At 32.0% G+C, this 18,305-nt stretch overlaps 1 protein-coding gene across 1 annotated transcript in view; it reads right to left on the bottom strand.

The window, feature by feature from the left end:
- LOC119632896 (phosphoglycerate kinase-like) overlaps positions 1-18,305 on the bottom strand; it is a 183,189-nt gene that overhangs the window by 163,846 nt on the left and 1,038 nt on the right. The window lies entirely within an intron of this gene.

Raw genomic sequence — 18,305 nt, 5'->3', positions numbered from 1 at the left:
AAAAATACCTTTCCCCTTGACGTAAAAGGTAGTACGCTTTTCAATAGAGGTCGAAAGAAACACCTGTGCGCACTAATTAGAACGTTTATATGAGCGAGAAGGCTTCTTGTCCTGATAGTCATATAGCTACGGAAAGAAAGTGACGTCGCTTTTGTGTGATGATTTTAACAAGAAGTGTTTTTATAAGCTACTTATAGTATCGTATTATGAATTGTGGCCACGGACGGTAGGTTTCACGCTCCTCTCTGACAACCGGTAACCATTTTCGAGAAGTTTGCGTATATATATATAACTTAAAATATTATATACAATAGACTTTTATTAACCAGAGGGAGCTTCAGGAATAATAAAGGCCTTAAATGATGGGAATTATATCACTTTTTGCAGGTGACGGGTCATGCAGCATAGGATCCTGTGCGCCTTCAAGTACTTCGTATGGAAGCATATTTAGATATAAGTGAGTAGGTGTGGTGAAGCCCACAAAACTGTATACGTCCATGGTCAGCTACATTTTTATTGTTTTTGTCTTTTGGATTGTCATTTATTTTCGTTTACGGTCTATTAAAATGCGGATGATAAATAAGAAGCCTTTAACTCGTCCTTGCTGTTGTTGATTTTCTCTTATTTAATACAAGTACAAAGGTGTTATCACGTACATAAAATTTGCATAGTCAGCACACAAACGATTTACACGTACATAACTAACTGGGTATCATTCTTATAATCCGCCTAATGGTTTCGAGTATTTTCACTATGAGAGCGCACGAGCTAATATCCATACTCTTTCAAAAGCAGGAAGGATGGGCAAATAGTAAATTGGTATCTACTCGTCCGGGCCTTTACTTCAAGTAAATGCAAAAGCGAAAGCAAAAACGGAACTAACCATAAACGAAACCCACAGATTTGACCACATTTTAGTTTTATATGCACTCGAAATTCAACGATAATTTAATACAAGATTTTTACAAAATTAATTGTCCTGTCTACATGTTCACAGATGCATTCGCACTCGTAGATGAAAATGCATGGAAAAGCAAAAAAAGGCGTCCGCCCTGCTGTATCAGCACAAAAACGCTTACTTTGGCTCGTTATTGCTATTGGTACTGCATCGGGGAATCTAAGTTTGTACAAATGTGTAAACATTGCATGTACATATGTATAAATACAAGTACAGAGGCACATAAAATTAAGGCAAAAAACTAACATTTTTCTAACGTTGAGGTTTTAACAAATTTCATCTATATTTTTGGGATTTGCTCGTTTTTACCGTCGCTTGCCTTTTTTTTTTCTACCAAAAACTTGCTTTACTTTTTATTGTGATGCCAGTTCAAGGCAATTCCTTTTTTAATGTTTTTTTTTTTTTTTTCCTAAAATAGAAAAAGGAACAACCGAATAGGGGGGATAGGTAAAAAAAAAAAATATATTTAAATATATATATATATATATATATATATATATATATAGAATACTGTAGAAAGCTTTAGCAGATTTTATTTATGTTCGACTTATTTATAACGGTACAATGAGCAAATACAAAAAACGGATATCAACTCGACTTCCCACCGCAACGATCAGAGCAACTGCGATTGCACAGTTCAACCGAACGAAACAAAAAAAAAAAAAGAGGAAACTAAAATATGAAAAAATAAATTTTAAAAATTATGAAAAAAAAAAAAAAATTCCATCCAGTCGGCTATATTATTAACTTTAAAACGAATCCTGAATGCCACCAAACAATCTCCAAAATGCATATTAAATATCTGAACTCCATTTAATTCCTACTTTTTTAATAAATTATGAAGAGTAGTATGGCGTATGAGTGACATGTGAGTAGCAAAAAAGCAATATCATAATTCGGCAAGTGATTGTTGACATATCCTAAGCGCTTCCTAATTGAAAGCCCGACGAAAACAACTAAGAACATCTGCCCGAGACGTCCAGATATCAAAATAATTACCCGCCTACGAATAGCGAATCAAGCATACAAGTAAAATTAAATGGTCTTATAATTGCAATATGATAAGATATGCGTAACTTACTTATGTAAGATCTCTGAGAATTATTTATGCCAACATAACCTCAAATTTAGTATGCCGACTTGTTTTTGAAGATAAGTATGAAAAAAGCGAAAAATATTGTTGGAAAAAAATACAGAGTACACTGTAAAATTCTAATATAGCAACAACAAAAAAAAAAAAAAAAAATTCAGAGAGAAAAAAAAAATAAATAAAAAAACAAGAAACAGGAAAACGTATGAATGAATGAATCGACCGACTTTAAAGTGTTTATTTTTGTGCGAAAAACAAGTGAAAACAGAAAAAATTATACGGGAAAAAAAAGCAACAACAATAGCATCATCAGTACTCTTTGGTGTATTGTTTTCTCATATCACAAATATATGATATATAAGAACAAAAGCGTCAGTAGCAACTGCAGCCCCAGTAACACATAAGTAAGTAATAGCGAATTGCTTCAAAGCGAATTTTGATTGACCATCATTTTGGATAAATAAATGAAAATGAGATTTTTTTTTTTGTTTTATTTCTAAGAACATCGGTTGACCCTTTCGGCGGTAACAGGTATTTGCAGGATCTTAAAAACCAGAGCAGGCTAGAATTGTTGGCAAAGATTTGCCTTAATTGGTTTTTTATTCGCTTTTTCACTAAATGTGGAAATGTGAAGCGTGTGGAGTATGGAGTTGCAGTTTTTTTTTCGCTAAATTTGAGTGTGTCGCGCTGACTTTGAATCATAAACGCTGTGGTCGAATCGAAATCGTATATGGTATGCTTTTGTTTTGTGTTTCAAAATCTTGCATTTGTGTACGACTCGCTGATGGAGAGACCAACTAACAAACAAACTAACAGAACAATATATTGGATTGCCTTTTTTGTTAAGATCAAACTGTTATCAAGAATATGCGCATTTCGAGATGTTGCAACCGAAATAAGGAAATTAATACACTCTGATAGTTGATATAAAAATATGAATATGTATTAAAGTATGTAGATCTGTGTTGACAATTTAGCCGTTTCAGCAATTGCACGTAAGACTATATTCTGACAAAGCTTTAGTGTTGGCTGTGGATAGGTGTATTAATGTTAGCAGACGAGGGTCAGAAGCCAACTGGTGTAAAAAGCTTTCAGAAACTTTAAACCAGTTTTGTAAAATTTATTATACACTTTACGTAGTAATAATTATCGCGCTCAGAATATATGGCTATACAACAGTTTTCTTCACTTGCAACCAATCTACGTCAAGGGTTTTCCATTCTTCTCTGTCTTCTTTACAAGGCGATGACTGTTTTGGCTTTAAGTGAAGTAGTTTGATGTAATGGGTAATTTTACATATATGTCAAAGAAAAAGCGAGAGGAACCCCGTTATCAGATAAGAATGATACTGAGATGATTGTGTGGCTTTGTTCAGTAGGTAGTTGAAATTTCCGGCCTAAAAACAGATAAAATTGCGCTTTTTCGGAATCAATCTTACGACAACGTTTTTCCCATTCAAACTATCAGTTAAAACGTCATTAAGCTTAAGCTTTAAATTCTTTTAATTCATTCATCGATTTTTTCTCTTTTTATGCTTTCCTGGTTCGTACCATTCCAGCAAAAGAGCCAATCATTAACGTTGTCTTAGGATTGTTTGAATATTTTGTTTCATTATTAGAGCGCGCTTTCATAAATCTTCGGTATAGTTTCCTGTGAATGGGTACAGGAAATTCTCTTTGAACAAACACGAAAACTACGTTCGGCTAAGACCGAATCTTTTATACCCATAACCGCTGTTCTACCTATATTCGCAATGCAAGTCCTGATATTTGCTCCATGTCTAATTTAGATTGAACTCAGTCAGCACGTCCGTCACATTCTACTCTGCAAATACTTTCAGTTGTTAACCAATTGATTATCCTTCTAAGAACAATCGAATCCTCTACCCTATGGAGTGAGAAGGCATATCGTCATCTGAGGAATGTGTAGAATAATTTTCCAGATTATGTTTTGTTTGCCTTATGAGTTATAAGCAGAAAATATTCAATGCAATACAAACACGCGCAGCAAATGTTTTTGTCAGATTTGAAGCCGATTGCTGCATTTTCGCTGCCAGGAAAATATTGACTAAAGACGGACAGACAGACAGACAGACAGACAGACAGAAAGATGAACATGCTTAAATTGGTTGATAATTTGACGCTGGTCAATAATATATGCAGTTTATGGGGCCGATGAAGTTTTTTTTTGGATGTTGCAAAGGTTTTAACAAAACGAATATAACCTCAGTCTTTCGGTGATGTGTTTAAAAGCAGGCTTTTTGGTTCCACTAATTTTTTTAATGTACTGAAAAAAGTGCTTAAAAATGTGATTGGAAATCTTTGTAAAATTATCATATGTTAATTTTTCAGCATGATAAGGTTAGGCCTTTTGTTGTTACATCCATCCGGAAAATGTTAACGATACTGGATTGGAATTTTCTATTAGCCTTGATATTTTCATTGGAGATTCATCTCACTAATTAACACCTATCTCAATTTCCACCTCCTTATCTTATCGTGCAACGCTTACAATCTTATGACCCTAAACTCAAAATATGTGCCGCTTTGCGGATAGCTCTCATATTTTTTCGATGCGCTCTGCATAAACTACTTTATATAAAATATTTTGAACCTTTTCCTTAAAACAATCACCATTTTTGCCATAAAAAAAAAAAAACTAACAAGAACTTATATAGTGCTATTGACTAAATATATTTAAGCAAAAGGTAGAATTTCTCACTGCTACTGTGCTCTATAAAGTCAAAGGTCTTTGATCAAGTATTAAACTGTTATGGATTTAAAAACATTCAATAACAAAGAAACGACAAACTCTTTGAGAATAATTTCACAGAGAAGGCTTCAGTCTTTGTACCAATTAATGACGCTAACACGCCCCAGTATTCAATTCATAGACTGCCCGTTTTCTTTGACAATATTAGGTTCATAATAAATACGTCATCGTTCTCGCTCATCCTTACAATGTTTAATATTTTATTGACATTTCTTTATCTTACATGGATTCTAAATAAATTCGAATTTTTATTGGTTCGTTTATCAGGAAGACCGTAAGTCCTTCAATTTAGCGCTGAAGGGCGTAAGTAGAAGAATTTCGAAAAAATTTTTGAATTTAAAAAGAAAACGAAATATGCAACATAGACTGCAAAACTGAAATGGAGAGTTTCTTACTAATTTTCGTGATTATTAAAAAGTGCAATGAAGCAAACCTGTAAATGTTTTATTTAAATTTTAATATATTTGTTGAATTTTTTTTTTTTTTTTTAGTAAATTGACAACACTTGCCTCAATATATATGCATGTATGCATAGATATGATGTGTGTACATGTGTTCGCGTTTACGTGCACTTGTAATATATGCAAGCATCTGAAAAGTGATATATATATGCATACACATGCATATGGATATGTAGTTGAACAGAGCTAAAGCAGAAATAATCGCAGAGCATATAAATTCATAAACGCACCCATGTGAGTCTATGAAAAATATGAAAATTTTTCAATTTTCCTAAAAGCATAAACATTCATCCAACCATACAACAACAGCAACAACAATAACGGTAAAAAGCAAGCGAGCAACGAAGCAAACAAGCAGCCAGCCATCATCATCATTCATCTATCTATCCGTGTGATGATGTTGATGACGGTACCATCTGAATCATTTTAGCCAAGTGCAGTTTTCATAGTTATTATTATTATTGTTATTGTATTATTATTATTATTATTATTATTATTATTGTCGTTGTTGCTGTTGTTGCTGCTGCTCCTTCGGTTGCTGTTGTTGTTCTTGTTTTCGCTACTCCTGCCACTTACTGTTGCTGTCTGATTCTGGTGCTGCCATTGTTTTTGCTGTTCTCCATTTTTGTTGTTGAAAAGAACAAGCGAAACATTATATTTTCAACGTTAAATATGTTTAAATAACAACAAGCATATACAACCAAAATAAAAAATGACTACAATGTTATTATTTTAATTTTTTTTTTTTTTTTTTTCTTTTTTTTTTTAATTTTTTTTAGCTTTTTTTTTTTGTTGGTTCTTCTCTTTCTTTCTATTTTTTTTTTTTTTTTTTTTTTTTTTTTTTGTACGTAATAACTTTTAGACAATTTTATTCAAGTTGAAATATATGCAATCATATATGTATGATGCGAAAGTGGGATGTGTGCGGCTGCTGTTGGTGATAGTGGTTAAATGAAAAAATTCTCAAGAACAAGAGAGCGGCTTAATGCAATACCAACATGTGTAGGCAAAAATGTGTTGTCTGCATTATTATTATAACTCTTCATGTCTGTCTGTCTGTCTGTCTATCTATCTAGTGCATACAGGGAGTGGTTGTGAGTGTGTGTATGTAAGTGGGTGTGAAGAGCAATTTTCTTACATTTTAGTTGCAAAAGAAGATTTTAAATTAAATAACTTAACCGAAACCTCAGGAAAACCTTTATGTTTTCTTAAATAAATTTTATGGTAATGTTAAGAGTACCCCTACATAGAAACACATGTACACATGTACCTACATAAATACATTTTATATATATCTATATATATATATACAGACTTGAATAGTAACCACAACAACTACAAGAGCCTCAAAACTATTACACAACTAGGCAACATAACATCAACAGCAACTTTAATAATATGCCTGTGAAGCTTCGGCAAACGAACCACATGCTCGTTGAGAGTCACAGAACGACAACAACAATAATAACAGTAATAGCAACAATATCTGAAGCTGGAACAGCAGTCGGTAGCTTACTTGCTGAGCGTAGATTTTATTGTTACTGTGCTGTTGTTACGTGTTCAAGTACATATGGAGGATTTTGTGCATCAAACAACAATGCCTGCTGGCTTGAATGCCTGTTGGCAAAGCAGCCTCACACAGAAACAAATATATCTCTTCTAAGTATAATCATATGTGCATATAATTGTGTGCATGGCTGCGTGTGCGCGTGTGTTTGTGCGTATATATGTGAATAAAAGAAAAAAAAAAAAAAAACAAAAACTAAACTCTGAAGTGTGAAAATATTTTTTAGAGCCTTCCGCCCGCAACCCCCTCCCGTTTTTTAGTTACACTACATATTTTTATATGCTCACATATGACCTCAAACATCTACTTCTGTGTTGGTATTATATGGAAGCAACTACTGTTTTCCTTTTTCCATATAAACATTTGCATTAACAATATGGACTCTTAGTATATTACATTATTGCACTAGCACATATATGTGTGTTTGCATTGTCGTGCTGATTCTTCTGCTACTGCATGACTAACTCTCTTTCTAAGGAAATTCTGTTATACATAGCGGGTCATCACGTTTGCTTAAAACGAAGACTACGTTATTAAAAGCAAGAGAAACTCGAGAAACTATGTAAACTTGGTTACCTTGGCCATTATTCTGTCCTAATTATACATACCTTATAAATTTATTCACATCCTAAGCCTTTTACATTTAATTTCAAAGAAATATTCTTTCAAAGTCCGGCTACAAATTATTCATTCGTAAATATATTGTGTTTACAAAACAATTTCTTAGAACATTGTTCACCCATTCGTAAATCTCGTATATTTCTTTCGAATCTTCATTGCTCACCATTACTGATCTGGGTTTTTCTTTTTTATATTGTTACATTCCGCTTGAATTTTCCGCATCTACACTGAACGTGTTAGTTAAGTAATTTCGTGAAATGATTTTACTAGAAATCAGTAGCATTTAGATAGCGTTCAGATCATTCACTTGTTAATTTTTGCTTAGTTTTATTTATATAAGTCAAACTTAAGCAGAGCTTAGAAACTAGTACAAACTTATTAGGAATTTGAAGAGCGAACAATTAAGTTTTTTGTCTAACTATGAAATTCTATCTAAATCAGCTTTGTAATGGGAAACTTGAAAGGAACATGTAACAATGTTGGTTTATCGACCACTAACTTATAACAAAAACGTGACGATTATGTTTTTCTTTTCAAAATAAGTTTGATTAAAATGTCGATTTTTTATATAGGCTTCACTTGATTTTTTTTATGAAGTCCTCCTAAATTAGCAAAATAAACGCGCCATTATGGGGTAACGCGATATATGAGAGACCAACGCTCTTACCTAAAATGTATTCGAGGTAAGGCATTAGTTAAACATCGCGGCGATTACTTTTGTCATTCAATGTTATAAAGAACTTGGGACGGTTTACATCGAAATAATGTCATCAGTTATCGATTGACATCATCAACAATGTATTGCCACACAGCACCGCATCCGTAATAACTTTCACTCTCACTCCGCGCAGCAAATTTTGCAATTATCGTCTACCGAATGAGAAACATTTTTAACTAAAGTCTTCCGATGTTCGGATATTTGTGAATATTCTGGTCTTATGCCCTACCTTACGCTTATCTACGAAAGAACATTCCTACGCCAAATAATAGTACTTTGCTTAGATTGAATTACATATTATCCATGATCATCAAGGCTGGTTCTGGTCATAGCCGCAGCCAACCAAAAAAATTCAATTCATTGATATTTAAATTTAAATAAATTTTTTTAAATCTAAATACCAAAATGTAGAGAAATGGACCTTGGCTGTTGCAAGCGTCCGCGAAGAAAAGCAACGCAGCTAGCACGCTCGGAAGAAGAGCAGTCTTCATGTCGTTACAAGTTTTTTCTTTGCGTTTACAAGAATGTCGAGTGCAATGATAAATATGCTTAAAGCAATCATGAACAGTTTCTTGTGCACTCACAGGCCGGCCAATCCTTAAAGATCTCTTTACGTTATATTTGCGGTACAGGCAGAGGCGTTAGAAAAAGTTCGAAAAAGTCCTTTATTTATTTTTTTTTTTTTTGGTATTGATTACTGAGGAAAACCCAGAATTCACTTTAAGTGCTCGGGGCTAAGTCTTCGGAGCGGTTACTCATGTAGAACGCTTTAGAGATTTCCGCAGAAGGTAAGATAAAGGTCATCTAAGGAAAGTCCCACGAACTTGAATGCCTGGTACTACTAAAGGTAGTTCTTATCTCTCTACAGATTCGCCCATCTGTACAATGTTTTATAGAATTTCTTTTTCGATAATATTTGGCTTTTCTTCAATTTGCAATAGGTTAGGTTCTGTTTGTTTTCTTTCTTTGCATACTTCAACATATTTCTTTTTAAAGTAAGTGAGCAATTATCAAAAATTAATATGTGGATGCTGAAAAGATCCATGAGATTAAAGTTATTCTTTAACATAGACTTCTTTCGGTTTTTCTTTTCTTTAGAACACCACGGTTCTATCACGGTTTCTTGAATCGTGTCAATGCACATCTTGCGAAAAGGTAACAACTGAACACAAGTCGGAAAAGGAACGACTGTACAAATGAAGAAGTATACGTTCGTACCACTCACATCGTTTGTTCGTATAAAGGGAGCATATGTCGACATAAGCGAACTGTTGTTGCAAAGGCGATGATCACAGCAGAGGGATTGCCCATCATCAAGCGATATGCGATCTTACATGTCTTTAGTGGTTCTTTTACAAGACTCAGGAATCTTCTTAAATATGTCGGTTGCAACGAGACGCAAAAGCTAACAACGTTATGGTGTTGTGGTAATTACGAAAAACTGCTTAGAGCGCTAGTGATGATGAACATCAGACGGATGGAGTTGATTTCCAAATGACGCCTTTCTTCAAAGATGTACAAATTTTCTTCGTATACAAATTTAGGTTTATGTCCTGAAATGCCCCTTAAGGGATAAGGCTTTTGTTTCTAGGACAGTAAGTGCGAACGACACCGTCACTGATTTAATTCTAATCGGATCGTAGCACTTCAATGGGATTGATTTCACATTTCCTTATTAGTAATGTCACGTATGATGATATAAGGCAAAGGTGCAAACACGTAATGGATTTTACTGAAACAAAGTATAAGAGAATAGTTTATAACGCTCTAGTAGAAACATCCCAATTGTTTAGTTCTAGAACACTATAACGGACCGCGGTCCAGCTTTAGGTACTCTGCACGAGCTTACAGTAATTCATATAACGACTTTTCAAGGTAAGACCTTATATGGGAAATGATCGAAAAAGTAGTCCGCTCTAAATCATTTTCCATCGCGTTGTTCTTGGAGTGGGACTCCACTTCACTTCTGCACAAACTTAATCCTTAAACCCTGTGCCACAAGTGGTGTAGGGTATGAAAACTAAACACTATTTCGTTATATATAGTTGAAAAGGGAAATATCTCTATAATTTTTAAGTCTACACTGCCTCAAGCTTCGTCGCAAACTTTATTTTGGTATTCGAATTCTTTTCCCTAAAGTTTTTTTATTTTATACTAAACCAAGAAAATATTGTACGATTTATTTTATCACAACATTTTTTTTTTTTTCGATTTAATTCCTTTTCCTTTAGTGCATGTGCTTATTTTTCTTTTATTTTTGTATTTATATTTTTTTTTTTTTTTTTTTGCTTTTTTTTTACTTTTTTTAACTCACATATATTCACAATTTCTTTAGAGGTTTGGCAAACTGCAACTTAAATAACTAAAATATTCTTTTTGTGTATATTTTATGTTTTGTGGAGTATTTTTCTTTTCTTTTTTTTTTTTATTGCTGCTTTTTTTTATATATATATATATATTGGCACAACATTTATTTTTTGGCACCCGGCTTTTTTCCGTTTTATTTATTCACTTTTTTTCTCCCATATTACACCATTGCGTACTTGCATACATACGTGGTGGGATATTGGTGGATACGCATATATGCATATGTATGGAATTCCGCATAACCTCCTGTGATACACAGGATACGTAAAATGGTTTTTTTGTGTATTGAATATATATTATTAAATGTACATATATGTATATATATATATGTATATATATCTACTTGTACAATAATATTCTCAGACAAACTCACACAGCGCAAATAGTACTCATTCTCATATATCTCCATGTAAGGAAAAAGATTTTGCACTTTTTTCTTTTTTTACATTTTAGTCATGAATTTTCTTAACAAAAAGCCACAATTTACGCCTGAGGCGTTAAATTGCAATAAAATATACATTACATAACGTCATATACACATAATACACATACATATATATATATATATGTATATATATACCATTAAGAACTTATTCTTTTCGCCTCCTATCCTCCGCATTCATTCAATCGTTGTTTTTTCTGCTTTCTTTCTCATTTATTTATTTATTTTTTTTTATTTTTAATTTTTATGCAATATATATATATATGTATGCATGTGTAACTACTTAAAGTTATAATTTATTCAAAATTTATTTCCATGATAATTGTAGTGGTAACTTTAAAGTTTATTATACATGCACAGACATACTCACTTATGCATGCATTCGTACAACCATTTTTACTGCTAACGTATAAGCTCACATTTACATAACATTTACTTATGCATTTGCACAAAGGCATATTAATGTATATGTGCATGTGTTTATATATTGCAAGTACGTCGTGTATTTGTGTACATATGATTAAGATATAAAAGCATGTCATACTTTCTACAACTCGTTGAGTAACTTAAGCACTTTATCTTTTTGAGGGTCTTCTTCATATGCTTGAAATCGTCCTCTCTTTAAGTCCTTCCCCCGTAACCCCTTCCGCCTATCATTTCACCCTTTTCTTCACGTTTCCATTTACATTTCATGCTGCTTGCCCACCAATTTCGTAATATATGCACAAGTAAACGTTTGTACTTATGGTCGTTGTGTAGTGGTTAGTCTTATTCACTCATCACATGTACATAAACGTGTAGCATTTATTTGTTTTTGCACAAAAAAAAAAAAAAAAAAAAAAAAAAAAAAAAAAAAAAAAAAAAAAAACACGTAAAAGCGAATAGAAATTATGCATATGTGTGTAAGAAATTATTATTTTTTTCTTTTTTTTTTTTTTCTCAAAAATCTTGTGTCGTGCAAAACCAAGTGTTACAAAGTAAATTTCTTGAGTGGTCGAAGGAGACTATCTGTCACTTAAGTCTGAAGTCACTGCAGTGTGAGTAAAAGCAGTGAATATGCATAAATTTAATTTGAAAGATATGCTACGGTCTGAGAGCATACGTACGCATCACTGAGATTAGTTTTCAGCATAAAATCTTAGAGCAGGTACAAAAGGGAATTAACAATGCGACAACGGATATCTCCGTCCGTCTTAGACGTAATACATTTTGCATTTTTCAACTTTTAAATAAATTGAATGTTTTTGATTTTACATAACTAAACTGTGTAAATGTAATTTATTTAAATGTAAGCCTAAAAAGGATTTGTTGTTGTTTGACAGATACTATAACATTAAAGTGAACTTTCTGTACCGTTGTCATCTGGTCGTCATCACCAAAGATAATCTACTGCATTTATTAAATTGTCTAAGAAATCTGAAACCACATTTGAAGAGTGTTGTGTAATACAATTTACATTTTATTCTGATTAATCTAAGAAATATTGAACCTTTTGCTTGCAATGTAATCTTGGTAACCCAAATATTCCGATTACATGGTGTTGCGGGTTAACGATTATATATGCATATATATAAAGGGGATGGACAATGTTCTACGAGTACCTGACATATAGACAATACTTATTTATTAATCAATTGTTGGACCAGCATAAGTTTGTAGAACAGTTGCAGTCCTTCGCAAAATAGATTCGTCAAGTGTCTGAACAATTTGCATTGCGGAATGTTGTTGCATTCTTCTATTAAAACAAACGCCGACGGAAATCTTTGCCTTAGTGCTTCCTCTAAGTATACCAATTACGAGTCAAATACTTTGAGCTCTGGTGATTGTGCTGACCGGGGCAAAGGTTTGATGATTTTCTGAAACTTCTGAAACCAAGTCTAAATCCTTTTTGACTTTGTGCATGAGCGGCTTATCATCTTGGAATGTGGCAATGTCCGCCAGCAAGACGCTAATCATAGTAAGAACTTCGACATTGAAGATGTCGAGATAGTCATACGCAGTAACCGAGGCAGTGATGTGAATAAGAGGACCAACTAAATACCACTCAAATCATAGCGGAACCACCTTATTTACATGGAAATAGTGTTGTCAACATTCAACAAGATAGTAGTATATTCCATTTCGTTCATCTACGTACAAATTAAAGAAATTCTCATTCTTAGATTCAAGATGCCAAGGAAAAAAACCTTAAGTAACTTTTTGTAAATATATTCCACGCGTTTCCTCAGCATATCAGATTAAAGAGATTGCAAAAAATTCGAATAAAAATTTTTGTTCGGCAAAAAGCATATATAAACATTCAAGTACATGTATTACTGGCGGGCGCGTAACTATCTTTTTATGTCTTTTTTGATTATGTAAAACATAACTTAATCTTAAATCAAGAAATCGGACTTTTCTTAAGTATCCTTATAGCAAACGAAAAACAGAACCTAGGCAGTGATAGGTCAGCTTTAGGTCAGAAAATGTTAAACCGTTTTGCCTGCTAAAAATTTACTCATATTGTAGGAAGAGCTATATGATAGGCTGTTAAAGATTAGCAAATTAAAGGTAGCCGTACAAGTTAGCCTACAATTTTTGAAAACCGATTCATTATATTATTTGCACAGAACCAGAAAACTAAGCTATAGCTACTATCTTGAAATATGTGGGTGTGTGCATGTGTGTGCATAGTTACTAAAAGAATGCAATGTAAAAACCTCTTTATAGAGCCTTTCAAAGCACTCCAGAACTATGATGTATCTTAAAAGGCTTGGAAAGTTATCCGAACATGTTGCATAAGCTCCAAAAACATAAGAATTTTTCGGGGACGACACAATCAGTGGAGAGACTATAATAGAATCAAATTCCACTGATAGCTCTTCATGGCTTCTAAGGCATGAAAAAACCTAGAATCGATTTATGTCTCTGAACAACAACAATTCGCCACCTATAGTAAATAGTAATAACAGGGAGGAAGATATTTAAGACCTTTACGCTTGAAATTCTTTTTTTTTTTTGTTTTTGTAAAATGAACAATTAAAACCACATTCAATTAACAAACAGACCCATGGACGCTCAGCATTCATTCCTTCAGAATTTTTAGTAGAAGAAAATCCATATAAGCTTTTCACGACTTTTTAACGTTTTTCTTAATATAACCAATCACTAAGGGGATCTACCCTATAGATGTAACACGGTAACTGTCAGGAAGAAGGAAGGTAAAGGAAAGAGATAGCGATGAAGTAGTCGCAGTTTAGTGGGTGTGTTCACAACCGATAAGCGTTATGCCTTTATCGCCTGGGTATTCATTATAGCTAAGGCTAAAGAAAGTTCTATTGCAGTTGACATATCAATCTACCAGCACTCAAGCGGACTTAAATTCCTTTCGCATTTGAAGAATGGAAACTTTATGAATAAAGTCCTAACTTAGTATTGGATTCGTGATACAATATATTGTAGAATTTATTAATAGCAATCGTTTACTTCTATTGTTGCATCCCTTGCATAAAATGAACTGCAGCGATTACATCTATTAGAGGCAGAAAAGGATCGGAGAACTTTTGTATATATATTTTTAAAATATATTTTTAAAATTTCTTAGAAAATTGGGAATGAATTTTTGATCCGTTTCAGTGAGCTTTTACGGTGCTTTCGTTAAAGATAATCATTTTATTTAGCTCCCATTTATCTGTAGCTTATAATTTACTTGAGTTGGGACGAAATTCTTCGTATTTTCATAACTTGCCGCATATTCTTTTACATAATCTTTTCTAAACACTTCTAATAAAATTAACTATGATCTACTGCCGTAATTAATTACGTACTTTTTCTTATATAAGTTTATATATTACAGTTGGAAATACTGTACATGGTGCGTTTGCATATCCATGTACGCCCGTATAATTCTGCAGCCTACTAACCATAATAGATGTGGCGGCAACATGTATTTCTATTAATATAAATTAACTGGAGAGAAAAAAAAAGAAAAGATGTTCCCTTTGTTTTATTTCTCTGCCGCAGACCTTATGATTTGTGAACGTATTGTGATGCAAATTTGTTACGCCAGCTATGTTATAATTTACAATAAAATTTCCTTATTGCACAGCTGGTAGTGTTTTAAACAGTTTCCGGTAGGAAAGAAAAAGGAGACCGCATCTGAAAGATAGAAATTTTTCTCTTCTTTACAAGATAGCCATATATATACATATGTATCTTTATGTACATTCATTGTGATTACACTTGTATATATTTATATATATATATATATATATATATATATATATATATATATGTATATATATATATATATATATATATATATATATACATTTATACACATTATTATTATGGAAATTTTCTATATAGAATTTCAATTGAAAATCTCAAGAAATGCAATCTATTGTTTTTTAGCAATCGCTGCTTTTTTGAAGTGCGTTCAAGTGCATAAAATCAAATTATTCCTTATTATCAGGAAATTTGTGATTTTTTTTTCCATGTCAAGTTTCACTGATTTACCACAAAATATTCAACAAATTAATTTTTGATTATGCTTTGAAGAAAAAAAAAAATTTTAATTTGAAAATCTATAGAAGACAAACAATAGAATTTAATTTAAATGATTTTAGTAAAATTCTTTTAAATTTTTGAAACCAGACTTCAAAATATTTAACAACTTGTAATTGTTATTATAATTTATTTATGCTTAAGAAATAAATTCTCGGATTGAAGTAAAATGGTAACTAGCAGGCTAAGACTTTCGTTTCGTTTCTTCAATAAAAACTTACACAAGAAGGAAATCTTTGAAAATAAATATTATTTAAAAATTTTATTCTTTAAAATTTTCTTCTCAACTTTTAAAGCAAATATCAGTTATACTCTTAATTTAGAGAAAATTTTCAGAAAACTGCAGGATAATTATATAAGTATTTTTTTTTTTTTGTTTTGATTTGCACTAAACACAAAACGGTAAAGCATATCAACATGAATTTTCTTTCATTTTAGACATTGGTTTACCCCATTTTCATATAATAATGAATCCATGTATGGTTGGCCGCTTCTAAACTTCTATAAAAATTTAATCTTAGAGCATAAATTTGTTCTTATTTTGCCGAGACTACGAATAATTTTGAGTAAGTAAGAGCATGAAGAGTTCGCAGTTTATTGGGGAAGAAGAAGCCCAGTAGAGCTACATCGCATCATCTTCATGGCAGGGATGTTTTCCATTATCAAGATATGGGCCTTTAAGAAAATTTAATATTTAGTATTTTCCAAAGAAAAATGGCAAGAAATATTAATTTGATAAGTACACCAATTATGATAAGTTTGCGCGGGTTAAGCATATTTCTCAGATCATTCTCCGTATAAAGGAACTCATCGAAAGAAGACCTAATTTATGTTATATTGTAATGAAGAAGTGTGCTAGCATATTGGCTTTACTCAAATATTCTTTTGATAGTTTACATCCCTCGTGACACAAGGATGTATGATGTTCGTGCAGATGCATGCAATCCCCGAAGGACTAGCGCGATACGCCCACCTTTTATTAATCAAAACCATTTCTAAGCCTGTCTGTCCTTCGGTCCGTCTAGCTTTCATGTATTCATCTGCCTTATTTTAATAAGACGCGCATACTTAAGTGCTGTGGTGTAGTGTAGGGTATTTAATGGTGGTATTTAATCGAATTGCGGAGTTGGCGATGAATTTGTCCAATGTAAAATATATGTAGAAAATATTTATTTTCTCTTCATAAACAAAAAAAAATTCATACTAAAATATATATATTAATGCAAAAAGTTTCCGAGAACTTATAACATTCACTTTATATTAAAAGAAATATTTTCACTTAATTTTCTTAAAAAAGACAAACAAACAAAAAAAAAAAAAAAAATAGAAGCAACGTTGGAAAATCAAAACTTTCTTGCTTTCATGTAAAAAGAAAACAGATTTACTTTTTAATATTGAAAGTTTGTCTTATCAAGTGTTATGTGGTAAGAAAAAAAAAAAAAAACAAAAAAAAATTCATAAATTTGATTGTTACCTGTGAGACCATTGGTACATAAAAATAAACTTATTTGCACATTTATCTACACTTATCGTATGCATACCTAGATAAGTACTGTTATTCGTATATACACATATATATATATATATATATATGTATATATATATATGAAAGTTTGTTAGTAGCAAACTACAAAAATTATTTTGTATGATGTGTTAAACTTTGATGCGTTAAAGTTTGTTTTTTTTATTTTTTATTTTTTTATTTTTTATTTTTTTATTTTTAATATGTACACTTTTTTTTTTAAAAAAGGTATAACTGTAAAAAAGTTTTGTGTAAACTTTTAATTAATTGAATTGTCGACGAACATGAAACAAAATTGTGATGTTTCTCTTTTCGCTTCTCTCCCTCTCTCTGTCTCTCTCTTTCTCTCTAAATATTTTTTGATTTTTTCTTTTCCTCTTTTTACCGGTTAAAAAATTCAATAACGAAATGTAAAAACTTTTGGATTTTAACACATTGTAATTCAATTTATATAATAGAACGTAAATAATTTTTCAAGTGTCGTTGTTATATTTTCTCGTTTTTATGGTTTTTCATATTGTTTCCAACGTCAGTTATTGTGTCTTTTTCTTTTTTTTCTTACATTTTAACGAAATGATAACGTGTCTACGTATATGAAACTTTTCTAGTTTTTTTTTTTGTTTTTTTTTTTTTTTTTTTGTTTTCAAGTTTTCAAAACATTCAACAGAGAGAAACTATTATTGCTATGTAGACACTCAATTTTGATTACCGTTGTCCAAATATTCTTACATAGCTCAGTCTGTATTAAGATTAAATGAGTAGCCATATAGTGGGTGTAGTTGCCATAAGAAAGTTTTGACAGATAACTGTTTCAAGCATGCTTTAAACTTTCAACTGCAAATTGCGTTAAAAATCCATTTATATTTTCACATCCTCATCCTGCAATGATGTCTTGCATGATAATAAAATGATTTAAATCATTTCTCGCAGCATATAATGAAAAGCTGGCATCACAATGACATTAATTCATTGCTGAACTTCACAATGATGCGTATTTTGCGATATAAATGCTTAAGGCATCTCGAAAAACTAATGTATAAAGTATTCGATATATAATCCATTCTCTCAAAAGTCTTCAGAGAATCAGAAAATGTTTACTTATATTATGAACTAAGTAACTACATGACAGCACATACTAGCTTCAGGTTCCCAAACGCCCAGGCCCCAAAATTTTGAGCATTTAAATTTGGTTGCCTGAAATGTCGATTGAGAATGTGGACGCTAACGGGAAACGAGTTGAAC

This window comes from Glossina fuscipes, unplaced genomic scaffold (genome assembly GCF_014805625.2).
Source record: "Glossina fuscipes isolate IAEA_lab_2018 unplaced genomic scaffold, Yale_Gfus_2 2, whole genome shotgun sequence".
NCBI lineage: Eukaryota > Metazoa > Arthropoda > Insecta > Diptera > Glossinidae > Glossina > Glossina fuscipes.
The sequence above is the reverse complement of the archived record's forward strand: the minus strand, read 5'-3'. Positions and strand labels throughout refer to the sequence as shown.